General features: G+C 39.2%; 1 protein-coding gene across 2 annotated transcripts in view; it reads left to right on the forward strand.

Moving 5' to 3' along the window:
- prodhb (proline dehydrogenase (oxidase) 1b) overlaps nucleotides 1-14,792 on the forward strand; it is a 47,133-nt gene extending 32,341 nt beyond the window's left edge. For both annotated transcript variants that reach the window (XR_015865541.1, XM_088414331.1), the window contains exon 15: nucleotides 12,043-14,792. The gene's annotated coding sequence lies outside the window, so the exon portion shown is untranslated. The remainder of the gene's footprint in view (nucleotides 1-12,042) is intronic.
- Nucleotides 14,793-18,879: the final 4,087 nt, after the last annotated feature.

An 18,879-nucleotide genomic window follows, 5' to 3' on the forward strand; every position in this document is an offset into this window, starting at 1 on the left:
ATGGAAACATGAATTCTCCCAGAAATCTTGAGGGAAAATGTTCGGCCGACAGTTTATAACTACCAGCACAATCTCTTTAATGTGGTCGTACAAATGTGAATGATGCAGAGAAGTAACCATACATGCTGAAATCGAATTTGATGTTGCCTTGGTTTCATCATTTGACCAGAAGTGTACAATAGTGAAATCAAGTCATTATTATAAGAGCAAGGTTTATTATCCCAAGGTTGCAGCATCCTTTTAATTTTACAACTTCTTTTCATGACTCTAGAGGTTTTTTCCCTGGGAAATCAGGCCAGATGACCACAATTTCAGTTGGTTGGACTGAAAAGATAAAAGTTCAGAAAATTTCAATTTATTTTATTTATTTACTTAAAAACGGGGCTCGAGAAGTACATATATAGCTAAAGGAAGATACAGTATTACTAAAACAAAAAATATATTTATATGTACTATAAGCAACATCTTGAAGTGGAAAAAGCTCAGCAGCACTCATTCACAATCCATCTACAATAATAGGTGTAAAACAGTAAAGAACAATACTTAACAAAAAGAAAAAAAATGTTATATATTCCATCAAAGAATCCAACAAATAGCAGTTTTTACACAAGTATTGACCTTTGCGGAACGGTATGAAGTTATGAATTAAATTGTAAAACGACACAATAAAGTCTTCAGTCTACAATAAAGTGTTCACACTATTGTCCCGGAAATGTTTTGTTGGGTTCAGAATTAGGTCAATAGCCAGCCAGACAGTCATTATCTGTGTCCACCTGCTTCCATCACATCTTAACCATTCTTGTTTCCTTCATAACCCACACATCATCACATTTTAATCCACCCCGGAATCCAATTCTCTTCGGTGATGCATTGTCAGTAGAATTCCTGTTAAATATAGCTCATAAATATTCATGGTGCTGGGCCCTGTTTGTGTTTTGAATTTAATGACACTACTTTTCATAAGAGACCGCGCGTTGAATTGCGGTCAGCAGATTAAAAGGTCGTCTGCTGTTTCATTTTTCTGGGTAAACGTAGCAGCATCGGCGCTGTGGAACATGATAAGTCTCGGAGAGGACAGGATCGTGTACACGTGGCGTGTTTTTGGATGGCGCATCTGTATCTCCGCGACATGCACTTGTAAAAGGTGTGACATTTAAGGTTTACACACTATCAGTTCGATTGAGCGCTCCGAGTGTTTGGATGAGAGGAGAAGAAGGAGGAGGAGGCTGGACAACGGAAAAGGTGCACGGCTTGTGGGGGCAGGCGGTTGGGGACTGTCGGAGATTTCCAGATGGTGCAGATGTGAGTGGGCGATCTCAATCTCGGCAAGGGCAGGTTTATCCAGCAGCCAGGCAGAAGTCCAGGGATTCATCTTCACCTCGCTCACCGTAGAGAATTGCGCCGCTTACCAACTCATTATCAGGCTTTGGCCAAGCTGTGAACATTTGTATGTATAAGCGTGACTGGCGCAGTATCAAGCCGCATGCGATTCTGAGTTCGACTTGTTGGAAGGAGACTGGCTGTTGTATTCACAAGATCACGACAATGGAAATACTGGAAAGTATTTATTTATGAAAATAAAATCATTTAACGGCAGCCCATTTGTCAAAACAAGAACAAGAAGTGTTAAAATATTACGTATTTGTTAGTTCAGTTACCAATCCGCGACGGTGCAAAAGTAAGGCTCACTAATCCTGTACTATCCCATTTGCTACATGTTTTGTCCCATTCTATCTGGGTGAAGCTTTACCTTCTGTTCAAAAGCAGTTGATGAGTGAAGTGCACCTTGTGGTATCAACTGCTCTGCAGTTTGGTCATGTATTTGTCACGTCATTTTTATCTATTAATCAACTTTGTCATATAGGGTTATGTATTTTCCCTTGTGACTGTTTTTTTTCCTTATTGTATTAGTTTCCATGCAGTTGCTATGGTTCTTTAGTTTGATTAAAGTCACATTGATGTCACAGTATTTAAGCTCTGGGTACTCAGGGACTCTGTTTTCCGAATGCCAAGAAACTAGCAAAGAAACTTGGAGGAACGCTTCATATGACAGCTTGAGAGAGGCTGTCGCGTTGTGTAGTTTGCGAGTCCAGGTATTGCATGTGCTTTTAAAACTGCAACATGCCATTTAAGGTCAAAATGTGAGTTGACATTGGAAGGGAAAAATAGCCCCCAAAATGTATTTGTTTAATGCTGCTGAACATACTTACCATTCTGTCCCTGTGGCCGTAGTCATATATATATATATATATATATATATATATATATATATATATATATATATATATATATATATATATATATATATATATATATATATATATATATATATATATATATATATATATATATATATATATATATATATATATATATGTCTGTGTATGTGTGTGTGAGTGAAAAAAAAAACATGCTTTTTTCACCATTGATCAAGCATACTTTTATCACCTCTGACAAACTCTAGCTCCCCCGCAACCCTGATTCAGACAAACAGTAGAAAATGGAGGGTTTAGTTTCTTTTCAAAACATTTATCATGGGATGGTCTTTCTGTGTGAAGTTTTTTTTTTTTTTTTAACCAAGACTTTTTTGATGACAGCACAGAAGAGAAAGAAAAGCGCAGCGGGTAGTGACATCCCATATATATGTTCCTGTTGGAAACACTAACCAATCAGGCTATTTCTCAGAGGTGTCAAATGTCAAAGTGTGATGTGACTGAAAGCATACAAAATGCTGCTTCATCCACTTCCATAAGCCCCTGTTAGACATTTTATTCCGGCAAGTGCGTTACTTTCTCGATTTTCAAAATCCCATCAATTAAAGTGAAAGTCAAAACCACAAGAAATGATTGATTTTTCCCTTTAATTAACCACCTAATAAACTAATCAAGTCCAAGATCACTGATATTCCATCCAAGAGTTGTATCCTTTGACATTGATCTGATAATCTTACGCATGTGAAACCGAGTAACCGAGGTGGTAGAAAAACTGAGGATGTGACATTTCTGCCTGCAGGCCTGCCGATGGGTAAGTTTCATCTTTCCTTCAAAACTCTCAAATTATTCCAGTTACTTTGTGAGGGTGGCACCTTTGTACACCTCCCAATATCTGAGGCATCACATATCGCAAAACAGGACAGGAGTAATGCACAGATGCACAAAAGAACACTATGTTTACAAAGAGGAGAATGTGACATTTGGAAGCTTGTGCCATTTATCATGCTTTCCTGACCTTTGTGCATGAGGCAGACAAACAATTTCTGTATTTTTTTTTCCAATCAGGAGAGTTACATCAAATGGCGTGATTAAGATTTCCATTCATTCTCTTTTTTACAGGCTATTGTATGCAACCACACCGATGTTAACTGATGCATAAATGCCAGGACTAAGCCAAACGTCTGTTTAGACTTCCAATATTTCAAGTTTAAAGATACGGAACAGTCCAAACCTTTGTACACATTTTCTCATACAATGTGGTTTCTTTATTGTCATGACTATATATATTGTACATTCTCACTCAAGGCATCAAAGTTATGAATGAACAACGTGAGATTACGCACTTAATTAAAAGACTGTGATTCAAATTCACGAATGAACACTTTGAATTACGCACTAACCGAAAACATCTTTTATACTGTTGTTTCTTCAAATTAGCCACTCTGCTCTGATTACTGCTTTGCTCACTCGGCATTTCTCGATGAGCTTCAAGAAGTAGTCATCTGAAATTGTTTGCACTTAACATATGTGCCTTATCGTTGTTAATTAGAGCTCATTTTTGCTTTGTAAATGCCGTTGGGACCATCAGTTATGCAATGCAGAAGTCAGGTTAATACACAGCCGACAGCCCTGTTGGACAACTGATAAAAACAATGTTATAGGCAATTGTTAAAATTTATACTACGGTAAGAACCAATCTGTTAACCACAGATAAATGGGTGGCCATCATTGCTTTAATAAATTGAATGAGAAGATGTGTCTAAAGTTTTGGGCTCTAGCTGCTGTATATAGTGCCGATTCCACAATTTGAGGACATTTTAGACAGGAGCTAGTTTTATTATGTTGTTAAAACAAAAAATTCACGTTTGATTCGTCCCATACAAACATCAGGAGATATTCATTTGTCAGATATTTTTTCTGCGTCTCTAGTGATAGCTTCTGTTTATTTGCGGTCTTGTTCACAAGTGAGGGCAGGATAGAGCAGGAGATCGACGGACAGTTTACATCGGATTCCGCTGCGACGCAAACTCTGTATCGATTGTTGTGGTGAAGGACCTGAGCCAAAAGGTGAAGCTCTCCATTTACCCGTCAATCTACGTTCCTGCCATCACCTAAGGTCATGAGCTTTGGGTCATGACCGAAAGAACAAGATTCCCCATACAAAACGAGTTTCCTATGCATGGTGTCTGGGTTCTGCCTTTGAACGATAAGGTGAGAAGCTTGATCAGCAGGGAGAGATTCAGACTAGAGCCACTGCTCTTCTACGTTGAGAGGTGCGAGATGAGGTGGCTTGGGCAACTGGTTTGAATGCTTCTTGGATTCCTCTCCCGTGGAGTGTTCTGGGCATGTCCCACCAAGAAGAGACTGAATGAGCGACCAAGGACATGCTTGGAAAGTCCATTTCTCTCGGCTGGCCTGGGAATGACTCGTTATTTTCCCGTAAGTGTTGATAGAAGTAGCTTAGGAAAGGGCTTTCTGTCAAAACGGATGTACCTGCGACCCGACAATGGGCTAAGCAAAAGGAAAAGGACGATCACATGGATGAATATTTTTCCATGTTTGGTCCGTTACAGATAGTCAGATACCTAGAAAATTCACATATTGTAATGTTATTCTCATTATGGTACGGGAGTTAATCAATGATGATGTTTTTCGCTAGTGTAAACGCTAAGCTGGATTGTCTGCTTTAAAATGATGTGGACATTGTTTGTTCAAAGTTTGCTTGTGATAGTCACCCTGATGTTTTGTCATGTCTCAATGTGTAAGGTGACATTGATTTGTCACTATAATGGAATTAGCACTCCGGTGACAGGAAATGAACTACTTCAGGTGGTGATTCTACCATTTCTCATGACCAACTATGAATTCATTATGCAGTTACTCACCAAACACATTTATGCCTGATGTGATTACACCACAGCGCTGTGCCAAATCCTGGCTTTATGTGCCATCAAATCTCATGGCACATTAGCAGGCAGTAGACAATTTTGATTTAGTGTCATCACATCTTTGTTACTGCTGGCAGGTGGTGCCATCACGGCTCGTTAAAAGCATTCTCATGACATGCTTTGCATGTACGCTGCGAAGGCAAGCATGCTCAGCTTTAGGCTAGCGCTAATGTGACACCCTGCCTCATCTGGCTATACATTGCCATTATATGCATCATTATCAAGCTCAGGGAATGTGTGGACACATTCTGTGGCTAGTTTGCCAGAGCTGGACGATGAATGGCCATCTGTGAAGAGCATAAAATTGTTTTGTTGGAGGGAGTGAATTACTAAGCCAACACTCAATTTCACAAGGGTTTTTCAGGCACATTCATGTGGGAAGGAACTGATAGGGTGATAAAATACTTACTCTTTATAGGCTGGAGACCTCTTTCATAGTGAAAGGGACCTGTTGCCTATGAAGTATGTCTATAAAATCCAAAGTATTGGGGAAATCCTTCGAATCATTTTGGAAGAAGAAAAGCGCATGAGCATTGTGGTGCACACAATTCTTGGTGAAAACCGGTCATGGTTGTCACACAATTGATTGATAATGTTTTTATTTCCCTCTCTCTAGGAAGCATTAAAGGAAATTAACAATACATTGTCCTTTAAATTAAAAAAAAAAAAGATTTTTCTTTCTTATGCAGTACTTACAGAATGCAAATTGGACATGTATAGAGGTGCACATAAATTTTGGTAAAGATTGGTGGTTTTCATCCATTAAGTGACATACAGTATATGTTTTCTCCCCATAATCACATGAAGCAAAAACGGCTAATGATGTTCATCAAATCAAAAAGTATGTGACTTTCATGAACATAGTTTAAATGATAATATTAGAATATCGGAGGCTGGTTGGATTTCATGGTCACTATATTTACAGAAGAACATGAAACCTGTTGATCAGGAGTGCTATCTAAATTATGACTCAGTGACTCAATACAACTTTTTAATTGCATAATAAAGTAGAAAACTAGAAAATGCTAAAAAAACAAAGAAAAAAAACGTAATTTTACAGTGCACGCTTCATCATAGTGACTCGCCCAGATGTTTATTTTGAAGCTTAATGGACTTTCTTTCCCCAAATCAAATGTCATTGATATTTGCACTATTTGATTCATTTTCAGTGGTATGTTTCTTTAAAAGAGCATGCAGAGTATTGCTTTTGTTACCATGACGACTAAGGCTGGAGCCAGGGGGTGATACTTGTTGTGCCTCGAGTCTAAAGAAAAGCACACAAGCCAGTATCTTCACGATGTCAGTATTTTCACTTGTGCATGGGGTCATCCAAACAATTAAGTCACTGCTGCTTATCAGAAGGTAATAAAACTCAAATAAAACTCACTAAGTATCTCTTTACTGTTTGGCTTTGACACAACAGTCATTCAGACGTTGTAGTCTGGCCCAGGATTGAAAGTGACAGAGGAGGAGGGCTGGCAAACTTGGCATGAGGGCCATTGTTATGGAAATTAGCAGAAGTGTGACCACACAATTACGAAAATGAAGATCAACTCACTCCAAATAACAGACGACTACAGCTCTTGAAAAAAAAATGGTTTGACCAATAACCCTGATAAATACATGATTTTGATTCATGGTTTTTTTTCTTTTAACAAAATGTCTGATATAAGATATTGTCTTTTTTGTCATGAAAACTTATTGATGACAGCAGTTTGGCTGGAATGGATCATGTAGACCAGTGGTCCCCAACCCCCGTTCCGTGGACCGGTACCGGTCCGTGGATCAACTGGTACGGGGCTGCGTGGACTGCACCCGAAAAAAAGGTTTGGAGATGATTTAGTTTAACAGTTCATACGTTTGTGCTTGATCTCTGCTTTTTTGGCGCCGCCTCTGGCCGCTGTTGATCTTACATGCATAGTGAAAAGGATGCTGTGGTTTTTAGAGCTGCCAACACCCACTCTCGCCCCGTCCGCAATATAAATCTAAGGCGTTGACCGGTCTGTGGTGATCAAAAGCTTGGGGACCACCGGTGTAGCCTACAGGGGTCCAAAGTCAATATTCAAGGCTGGTCCTCGAGGACAAGTACACTGCACGTTTTCCAGGTCCCTTTCCCCAAGCCCCCTGATTCAAATAATAAGACATTTAATTAGACTTTATAGGGACTTAAACTTTAGAAACTGAACATATTATTAGGGGAAAAATATTTTCAATACATTAGTCATATACTGCGCTTACAATGAAGTGATGCTCTTTGCTTTTCTTTTCATGAAGATCTGACTCTGCTAGTTTACAAGTTTAGGGTTCCCTTCTCCTTTTGTGCCTTAAAAACTTGACCAGAGGTGGGCAGTCCGTCGGTGCTGAAAGTTATGGACTCTGTATGAAAGAACACTATATTTTGTCCATCCCTTTCATCCGGCATTGTAGTTGTCACGACTTGCCACTGCTACCATAATGGTTTATTATCTCATCCAGATAAATCTTGCAGACTTTTGAGAAATTTGTTAACCCCCAAATATTTGGGAGCTTTAAATCATAAACACAGTTTAAATGGGCAAGATTATTATTCGGCAGATACAATTGAAAGAGAAAGTGTCCTTAATGTATCACACTGAGCAAAGGTTTCTCCTCATAGAAACAGCTGCAAATGGCTGGAAAGTCAATGATTGTGATGTGTTTCAGAGTTGTGGTTTCATGAAATGAAATGCATACTGCACAAAATCTTACTCAACACAATTATTGTATTGACCTAATGTAAAAAAAAAAAGCAAAGTTTAGCATTGTTAAGAACAGTTTGTTTTTTGATTAAAATTTGAATGAATTAATCGCTTGCATACACTGTACTATAATTTACTAAAGCATTTTGAGAGGTCTTTCTTTGACCAATCTCAGATTGACTCACTCTGATTGTATCTTAGCTAAAAATTTCAAGTTAAATGGTAAGAAATAATTTAAAAAAAAGGCATTATCTCATAAATTAAGCTCAGCAAAGCCTTGCTTTTTACTTGTACTGTATGTAATTGATGATGTTTATAACATACATTTTGTTTTATGTTACTGTTTCAGAAAAATTGATTTCAGAGACATAAGTGTGCCTGAATCAAAACGGTTTGCATATGCATCCCAGCGGACATGATACGGGAAATAATGCAGTCCAGTCCCGACAGCACACATTGAACATGCATGCTGCTTGATGTGTGTGCTCCTTTGTAGACATGATTGCTTATTTCATTCTAGTACCGAGCTACTTTGTGTGATTAGTTTATTTTGTCTTAAGCTTGTCAGCATAATTTGAATGACGGTTTAAAGACTGTAACGTTTAGCGTTAGCATTTTGTTTAATGCCAAAGTGTAAAAAGTAGGGGGGAGGGGGGGTGTAATATTGAGGAACGACTGCCGAATTAGCAAAAATATAAAATGCCCACCTATGGACATGAACTGCATGAACTACACTCTTGGCTCAATAAATTAGTGAGATGCACACAGACATATCTTGTCGATTATTAAATAAACTCAAAAGGTCAGTGATTTAAATGAACACATAATTTCCTTCAAAATCTGTTCCTGGCGACACACTTGGCGTGCTGTCGAGTAGGGCATGATTCACGCAACGATATTTACACATTGGCATGTAGATGGGAAGATGCATATACACTTATGCCAGCTCGTCTCTGCGAATGACGTGCGGCACGATGATTAATGGCGTTAATATTACGCCACACTTCCAAATTATTCCCTGTAGCTCCTTAGCAGACAGAGGTTAGAGCAATTTAACCTCTTCTCACTCGTTGCTCAACCCACCTTGGACCAGATCCAGCGCCAGTTAGAATGATTACACAGGGAAAAATGCATAAATCACACTTTGTCAATTCAGATTTTGCTCCCTCCTCCCCCTCTGCCGGCTTGGCAATTTACATTGATTCACAAAGGCAAGTACAATGCACAATGGGTCTGTTTAGCCTCGCGATTGTTCGTTCGGGAGCCAATTACGATGCACGGTATTTTTAACGCTCTGCGGCTGGTGTCATTTGCATATTATAAGTGTCTGTCTTTTCTCTGCAAGTCCTTACAGTGAGACACGTGAGTCACATCATATTGTCTCCTGTGTGCAAGCATCTTTTTCATCCTTGCGTATGCATCAGCCACCACTGTCACGGCACACCTACGCACTCACCTCTCCAGACACCCCTTCTTTAAGAGGAGGGCCGGTTGGGGGGTTGACGAGAGCCGAGAATCCTCATTGAGCCAATTTAGCTGATGGCTAGCTGCTGTGCTGGCATAAGCATAAATTTACAATCTCATTATAAATTACTCTTCTAATTTTGATAGGGAAGCAGCAGGTAATTGATATTCCCGTCCATGAAAAAATTACTGTTCATTTGGCGGGCAGCAAAGTGTACCAAGAGTAGTAAAGTGGCAGTGGCCAACCCAGTCATAAGTTGCTATTTTTTTAAACGGTATGTCTGAAAAGGAAGAAAATCGCAACAAAAATGGCACGTAAACCTCAAATAGCTAACTGCCAAGTGGTTCCATAGTGTCCTTAATCAACAAATGAATATAATTCTGTAAGGACGTCTGCTCGTGTTGGTAGTTATGTAACGTGATGGCAATAATCTGAGATAAAGGAGTTGCGAGGATAAGTCATATAAGCTTGGTAAGGCTATTGCGTTGATGCGATGCCATTTGCACTGTGTATAGCTCAGGCAGACCTCACGGAATCAAATTACGTGCCATCTCATTGTGTCACGCCACCGAAAAGCATAAATTGAATTTTGTACTACCTGAAAGTCAGGGGTGTAAGTACCAATGGAGGCAAGAGGTGAGAAGAGTGTGTAGCAGATGGGTGATGCACCTTGACTATACATTGTTAATTAAGGATGATTTAAGGTGTGCAAGGCTGTTTTCCTCCACCTGAAGATGAAAAGTTAGAGGCAGATGGAGATGGATGGACCCGTGGAAAAGCCTAAAGCAGTAATCCTTCTTTGTCTTCTGTAAAGAAGGTCTACAGCTAAAAACACTGCAAAATAGATGTTATGATGGCAATACAGGAGTATGTTGATATCATGATGTCAGCTATTTTTCTTTGGGTAGTGGGTGCTGTTCTAGTTGCTAGGCAACCTTGTATAGAAGTTATTGATACTGGCCAAGATAGAGTTTGGCTTTATTGTTTCTACAAGCGTGAAGCAACAATGGATTTGAGCAGTTGATGATTAGCGCAGACAAAAAAAACAAAAAAACTTTGATGTGTCAAATGTGTGCAAGAAGCCGAGAAGAGAAGAGCACACTATATGGTAACAAGCTTATTAAAGATATAGAACAAGTCATGAATAATATTCATGAGAGTGCTATGAAGCATCACAAAACAAGACATTGATTTAAATATGACCACATGATTTATGCACATAATGTCTTGGTGGATAATGTCTTTTCCATCACGCAACAAGACAACATTTAAAAGATGCTATTAATAATATACATATGTATATATTCACTCAGTGGGTAAGCGTGTGGCGGCTGTGAATTGCAATACATCACACACAAAAAAAGCATCTCATTTACAGCATGTACTGTACTTTGTTTTCTGAACATTTTCTCTGCATATTGCTAATAATGGATAATGGAAAGTCCTATTGATCAAATAAATATTCATACACAAACACAGTTATTTATTTATAATCTTTGAAAAACAAACCCTAACACCAAAGTTCAATATTTGTCTTTGTTTCTCCGAGATCTGCTCTACACAGCCCTTAAGAGACCAAAGAAGGAACAGCTTAATTTTTTTGTTCCTAAAGTTTTAATTGATCATATTTTAATATACTATTAATTCAGTTGTTACTAATTTAATTCATTTTATGATTGATCACATTACTTTGGAAATAATTTCCAAGCCCAATTGCTTACCAATGAATTCTCTTGAGATACTAGCAAACATCTGAGAAACAAATGCGATTTAGATGTAGGTAGCGTACTTTATGATATTCAGCCGTCGACAACTCACATTTGTTTCCTAAACTTAATATACTGTAAAATACAGTTTTTTATTTATTTTCATGCAATCATTCATCAGTCTCAACAATCGACTATATTTCTCCCAAAAAGATGCTTCAGATGGAGCGATTTGATGCTGGCATGTTTAAATCTTGACACTGAAGTCAAACCCATTACGTTGAAGTGAAGTGAAATGAGGCAAATTTTACCCAAAACTCTCCAGGGTTTTGATGGTGCTTGACATCAAACATTCACACTCTCACCAAGCTGTGAAATAGAGTTTACATGCAGCCACCCCCTGTGAATATCAGCCAGCCATAAGCCATCAATAATGATTTGTCCGCACAGAGCGCCACAAAGCTTCACCTTCTCCCACTATCCCTATGGATATAAATGGCTCTTTCTCTTCTACCAATACAACATATTTTTCCTACTAAACTGCATGGTAAGTGATGAAAATTGCTATGTGATTTGCTTGGAATCCCGAACTGAACTACATAATAAAGAATAGATTGACTCAATAGTTTCTGGGAGGTAAACACAGCAGTTGAGCTTTTGCCAAATTTGACAGTCCAACTGTGTTTTTCAGCATGTTTTTCCAAGCCACCTTTGTACTAATCCCATGGATACAACCGTTGTTCCTCTTAGTCTCTTGTCAGAAGTAGGTAGGCCAATCGCGTTTACTGGCTTCTGAGTGATGCAATTCCCACAAGGGTTGCTGGCAGAGCTGAAGATATGTGCCCGTGCGCTCTCAGCGGCGTGGCCGGCATCAGATGAGAAGAGCGCGCACATGCACGGCTCGCAATGTGGGGGCACCACATGGTGGGAGTCATGATGCAGGAAAAAAAATGTTTCCTCCCCACCCACTGAGATGTTTATTTTCCATTGCAGATGCATCCACCGAAGAAGAATGAACAAGAAGCACACCCTCAGTTGGGCTGGTGGAGTTAGACTGGAGAGAAACAGCAAGGATAAAGAAGTACCTCGACTTCCAAGTGCCCAGTGGTGTGCAAAGCGCAGTTTGTGGCTCGGGGCGAGTTCATGAGTACGATGCACCCTTAAAGTTTTTTTTTTTTTTTTGTATGTGGACAAAGTTGTGGTCAAACCTAATGTTAGATTTTACCATTTGCTGTCTATACTCTCTACATCTACAGTTTGATGGTCTTCATGTTTATCTTTACAATATGCATGCCGGTTGGATAGGTACGATTCCCCTAAAAATCAGTCTTCAATTAGTGAGGGCGTGGTGTTGATGGGGAAAAAAGTGTCTTTGTGCACCCCGCGATTGGCTGGCAACCAGTCCAGGGTATCCCCCGCCTACCACCCCAAGACGGCAAGCCAGCAACCCTAGTCTCACAAGAGACAGGCATGTCGACAACAGGTCCTAACAAAAACCTTATAATTAGCCAATATACGATGGAAATAATGTTAAATATAACTAAATCCAACCGAAACAAATTCAACAAAACACAGGTCATGAATACTTGAATGCGTGTCAATGTGGGGAAATTGTGTGATAAGTAAATCATGTAAATTCAGTTACAAGCTTGATCACTGATTAAATTAAATTCCTAAATCAGTGTATTGGCGTATTTGAAAAGGAAAGGCCTCTTTAATTAGCCCTGTGTTTATTTTATTGCACAATTTGCACAAAACGCACGCACCGTGTAACATGCTATACATGCACATACCCAGTTGTTTTCTTTTCTTTTTTTTAATTCAGCTGAAAGGGAAAACAATTTGGCAGTCACACCGTAACTAAAAGCACTTTAGGAAACTAGAAAATGGATTGAATTAACATGTGGCGCACCGTCCGTGACGAAGTGAATATTGAATGATTCCTGTGTTCCCAAGGCAGCATGGGGTGAGGGTAGAATAGGAAGCAGCAGAGAAGGACATTTTATGAAAATTGTTGCTATGTGCTAGTGACATGAAGTCAGGCATGGGGATCATTGTGAAAATCACTGACGTATGAGATACATTCTCCACCTATGCAAGATCATTCAATGCGATATACATGTTTATGAAAGTTCATCTTTTCATAGGTTCCATAGGTTTAAGCTTGTAACAGATTGAAGATTTCCTACGATACTTGGCCAATTCTCATTCCGACTTCAACATGTTCTAAATCATGTGTGCTAAATGGGTCAATCGCAAAGGTAGCATTGGTGGATCGCATGACGAGCCAAAAACATGGAAAAAAAAATGCTCAAACCAAGGGGTTGAAGGCTAACTGTAACCTCACATTTCCATCCACCCGGCTCTACACTTGTACCACTCATGCAAGCATGCCTACTGTCCAAGAAGAGCCATCCGTTTTCTATTTTGAATAGCCCTTTATCCACACAAGGATCGCAGACTTGCTGGCGCCTATCCCATCTGGCAGTAGGCAGGGGGCACCCTGAACTCGTTGGCAGTCAATTGGAGGGCACACAGAGACCAACAACCATTCATGCATCCAATCACTCCTAAGGACAATGAAGTATGTCCAATTTACCTGCCATACGTGTTTTTGGATGGTGGGAAGCGGGAGTGCCCAGAGAGAACCCATGTGGGCACAAAAGCACTAGTTATTTTTAGCATTAAAATATACTTTTTTTTTTCTTTATTATTAATACCTGCACATTTATGACATGAGAGCCGGTGTGTGTGCTGCTGTGGATGATAGCTGCATCTGCATACATCTGTCTTTTAATTTTTCCATGTCCTTGAACAATTCCACATCATTAAGTATTATTTCACATAATTCAATTTTCTTTTCGTGTTTTCTTTCAGTTTCTCCCTAAATTATAAGTTCTAGTTTACTTTATTTTTACTGCTGCAAGGACAGACAAAAGGTTGTTTGAAAACAATGACCTATTTCCATGAAACAATTGAAAGTACAAGAACATGTAACATTTTGTTTACAGATATGGTAGAAAGTTTGTGAAATATATGCACACAGTCTTATTGTATTGGAGCTGAATGAGGCTGCGAGCTATTAGATTCAGGCGTAGGAGCGTGGTTAACAATCCCTTGATTTTAAATGTCATTTGCTTATAATGCATTGTGGCCTGAAATGTATGAATTTTGCAAATCGAAATGTGGTTGATGACACCTGTGTGTAGGTCATACGACTTTGGTATTGAGAAAAAAAAACAAACAAAACAATTATATTTGCAGAAAACATTATGATAAAATGCCTTTGTAGAAATTAAATCCTTCCCCAAGAAATAACAAAACAAAACACACAGTTCCCCTAAATACTGCCCGGTCTTGAGCAGAGTACATAAATCCAAGCTGCCAAGCTGCCAACAATTGAACAGGTTTTCTTGACTGGTTGAGTGAGTGATTTACATTCATCACCAACCTCGTTTGTTTCAAAACTTGTGGCACGATTTCAAGTCAACGACAACAACAGGGGGGATGACGCTGTTCATTGTCAAAAGTTGTCAAACTGACACCTTTCCTTTTCCCACTTCTCTCTCTTGCACAGATATTGTGCTGAATTGTTTTGCTATCATAGAGATAATTGCAGAGGTGCTGCATTGTGACGCTGTCGTTATCTCGAGTGAGTCACATTATGACTTCTTCTGTTATTCAAACTCCTACTTTTGAGTCCCACACAATAAACTTGGCACAGACGTGGCAACCTTCACAAACCTTTGACATTTATTTTCAATGTATTTCCCATCAAAATCAATTGTGATGGAAAGAGTCTACCTTAAGGTCAAACTACGACAACGTCCGAATTAATTGTACAGGTAACATTTATGTTAGCATAGATTTGACTCACTTTACAAAAAGACAATAAAACAAACTACATATATAATCATTTGTGTGCACACTAGCAGCTCATTTTGTAGTGTATTTCCCACAGATCTTGTTTGATTCTCTTATTCTTGGCTGGGGGTGGTCATTTTACCACTTCAAAGAGTCCGGTGACAACCAAGCCTCAACTCATGCCTCGGCGGGAATGCTAACAGCAGCAGTTAGCTTCTTTTAAATTCTTCACGTTGGCTCAAGGCAGAAATTCCAGCATTTCATTAGAGCTGAGCAAGAAATTGGATTGCTGCAGTTTATTTAACATTTCATCTGACCCATGCATCCTTTAAAATATTTTCTTGGTATATAATGGATGTAAAGCTGGAAGCCATGTTCTCCAGAAGGAATACTGGATTTGAGTGACTGATCGTGTTTAATATATTTGGGACTTATTTGACTTTAAATGATGAGAACATGTTGGTAACCTTACCTTGTACCTTGAAAAAGTAACACAGTTACTTGAAGAATTACCGTAATTCCCCAAATATAAGACACACCTGTGAATCGGATGCACGCTTAATTTTAGGGTCAAATTCTAGTATTTTCTATGTTATCGTGCATAAGATGCACCAACAATGTAAAATCTATAACAAAATATAATACAGCTAATCAATATAATTCTTCACATTTTCTCGTGGTCACAGCCATAAATTATATATTTATATATTTTTTAGCATATAGCATGTGTGTTTCAGATTTCCCCCATTGTGAGCGGTCATGGGAACGCAGCATCAGTGTACCGTGCTCCAATCAGTTGTTTTTCTTTTCCTAGCAACGCAGTTCGTTTTGCCATAATTACCCGAAGCTGCATACCACGCATCAGTCTGAATAATATCTTTCAATTCACGACACTACAGATTTACACCTGGCCAGATTCATACCTGTCGCAAAAAGAGGGCTCTTAGGAGTGTCTTCTTCCTGCAGTGGTTGCTGGTGATATTATCTCATTTGTAACTACATTCCATCCTGTCAAGTGGATCACAAACGTAGTGCTCATGATCAGTTTAAATGCATTAAGTTTAGATCTATCACACAGATTGAATTTCCCCGCATAAACCGAAGTAGCGCGCTGGTGAAATTAATGACATTAATAGCGGTTGTATCAGATTCAGTGCAAATAAGTCATTGAAGTGAGCAATCTGACTCCAGGGAGCTGGCAGAGCATCAAGTTCAATTTAATGACATATTTACATTATTAGTTACAACAAGGTTAGAACCTGCTGTTAAAACGACCACCATGATCGGAAACCATCTGTCAGTGTCGACTTAGAGGATGGAATACTCGCTTGGAAAACATACACAATTGTTGATCAGTGAAGAAGGTCACTCAATCTTAAAGTATTTGATCTGTAACGTAATCAATTATCAAAAGTGATTTTCTTAAATTAAATGGAGATGTTGCACTGTGGTGAAATGCTTTTTGTATTTGAGAGAAATGGACAAAAAAATGGTCTCACATCTTTCGGTGCAACTCATGAAAACTGTGAGCGAAAATGTCTATACGTTTTCCTTCAGTATACAGCCTATTGTATAATCGTTTATTTGTGAGCGAGATGCAGGCCTACCAATAAGAGCTTGCTGGCATTAGTTAGTCACCAGTCCGACACTGATTCGTGACCTGTGTTGCACTTTTGCTGACCTGCTTGATTTCCTGCTTCTTGTAGGCCTTATGAGCAAGAAAGTTCAGCAGTGAGTGAAAACAGATTGAAGGCGTATATGACAGCGGCAGCAGCGGTTCGGTGTCATGATGTCACATATGCCAGACAGGTGGTTCAAAGCAGCTTAGATAGATAGGAGACATTGTGTAAAACAGCTCACTTGGATATAAACCTGCTGAAAGACTAACTTGCACTGTGGCTGATCTCATTATCTGAGCACAGCTGGGAGGGGGGTTTGCTCTGCTTCTTCTTTCGTTACCTGTGCCGTCAATTAACACATGAGGTGGAGAGTCTCAGTACGATGCATTACATTCATGTCTGCTCTACTTTGTGAGGCCCATTTAAATGGTGATTTGCAATGCCCGGCTTAAGCTGGGTGATCACGCGCAAAAGGCACCGACGGCAGTGTTGCGGCATCAAGCATCCTCTAAACGGCACGGCGGTGGCTTAATTCCCTCAATTTTGCAGACCGTATTGAATGTCTTGCCATATTTTAAGCACAACAGGAAGTGATTTGCACACACCCCCCTCCCCCGTAAGCATTAAATGCTGACAACCAAAGCGAATACCTGATGTGCTTAGCGAAAGTAGCGACCTACAGCCCTCCCCTTGTCACTGTTTGAAGAAAGTCATTTTGGTAATCTGTGCCTCATTGAACTTGGAAGGGATTTGCAAAATTAATTTAACCACTTATACAATAGTTATTTTTAAACCAGAAACATTTCATCTAGAGTAAATAAACATACATGTACACACACACACACACACACACACACACACACACACACACACACACATTCATATATATTAGGGGTGGGAATCATTGCCTCATGACTCGGTTCAGAAATGACGATTTTTGAGTCAAAGCGATTCAATTCAATTAAAAATGATTTCTGCTTAAATCTACACATGTGTATAGAGTCATCATACAGCTTCAATCTGCTTTGCCAGATGCAATAGCAATACGATACAGCCTCATTTATTATAAATTTATTAAGTTTTGTTTTGTAAGGAAAATACAATTTTCAACAATAACTGCAATGTTTCTTGGACTAGAAAACTACAGAAAATCCAGAAAGACTCAGGGGGAACAAGTGAACGCCGCACAGAAAGGTCGCCGCCATGGTGCAAACCCAAAACGTACGACTGCGAGACAGACTTTGAGGCAGACTATCTAGCCACATGCATCACCACGTCTGCCGTTTGAGCATGTCCGATGGCAAAAGGCCGGGACGGATTTTATTTTTTACGCCAAGTGATGCTGCCACATTTCCCACATCAGGGCGCTGCTATAGCTGGATAGCTGTCTTTTAATCTGGGATTTTGATGCACTAATCTGTTTCACATATGGTCCTCTGGATAAATCAGACAAGCCCTACTCAGTGCTGGCCCAGTGGATATATCAACATGTCTTTGTGTTTGCAGTAAAAACCAATGAGTGCAATGCCTCTGACCTTCCTGTGCTAAAACCCACTTGTTGGTGAATGCCCAAGTTTACTTTATGGATGTCTTTTTGCCAGAGAAGTGTAATCATATTAATGTCCTCCATCTCTGGGGTTCAACATTAACCTACAAGAAATTAGGTGTCATCAGAAGTGGCAGCTCTATTTAAAAATTGTAATTCTGGTCATGAGTTTCTAATTCACAGTGTTTGCTCATTGCGCCGGGAGAACAGTTTTGACTGGAAATATATTTAATATCAAATAAATGGTGGTTGGAAATTACATTGCTGGGGGCTTTAGTTTCTGTTAGTGTGCCACAAAAACGTCTATATCATGTTTGGTTTATTGAAAATGCTTGAGTAACATCATATTTAGGTAAGAGAAAAATAAACATAAATAGACACAATTAAGCAATATTTACATGTTTAAACATGTCACGTTTAAACGGGAGTCGGAAGTAGTAAGACATTCATCTGGTTTACTCATTTTACTTTTGCATTTACAATATTTTTTCGTGCAAGAAAATTCAACATATAAAGCCTATGTAAGTACAGTATATAACTTCACCGATGCATACAAGTCAAAAGCATATATCCAGGTAGTGCAAGAGCAGCGGGGTTTTTTTCCGTTTACTGCACTGTTTTCCTTTTGTTGAAACGAAAACCATTTCACAGGTCCATAGCGTTTCCGCAGTTTGCCCATTCATCGCTGGCTTACATTGTCGTTTTGTAAGACATATGTCATAGCAACTATCTTGAATTTCAAATATCTTTTGGGCATTGTGGCAGAATAGATTCTTGTGTTTGGATGTTTTGGATTTCTTT

The sequence above is a fragment of the Hippichthys cyanospilos genome, chromosome 1 (assembly GCF_059441005.1).
Source record: "Hippichthys cyanospilos isolate Australia breed blue-spotted pipefish chromosome 1, RoL_Hcya_1.0, whole genome shotgun sequence".
Classification (NCBI taxonomy): domain Eukaryota; kingdom Metazoa; phylum Chordata; class Actinopteri; order Syngnathiformes; family Syngnathidae; genus Hippichthys; species Hippichthys cyanospilos.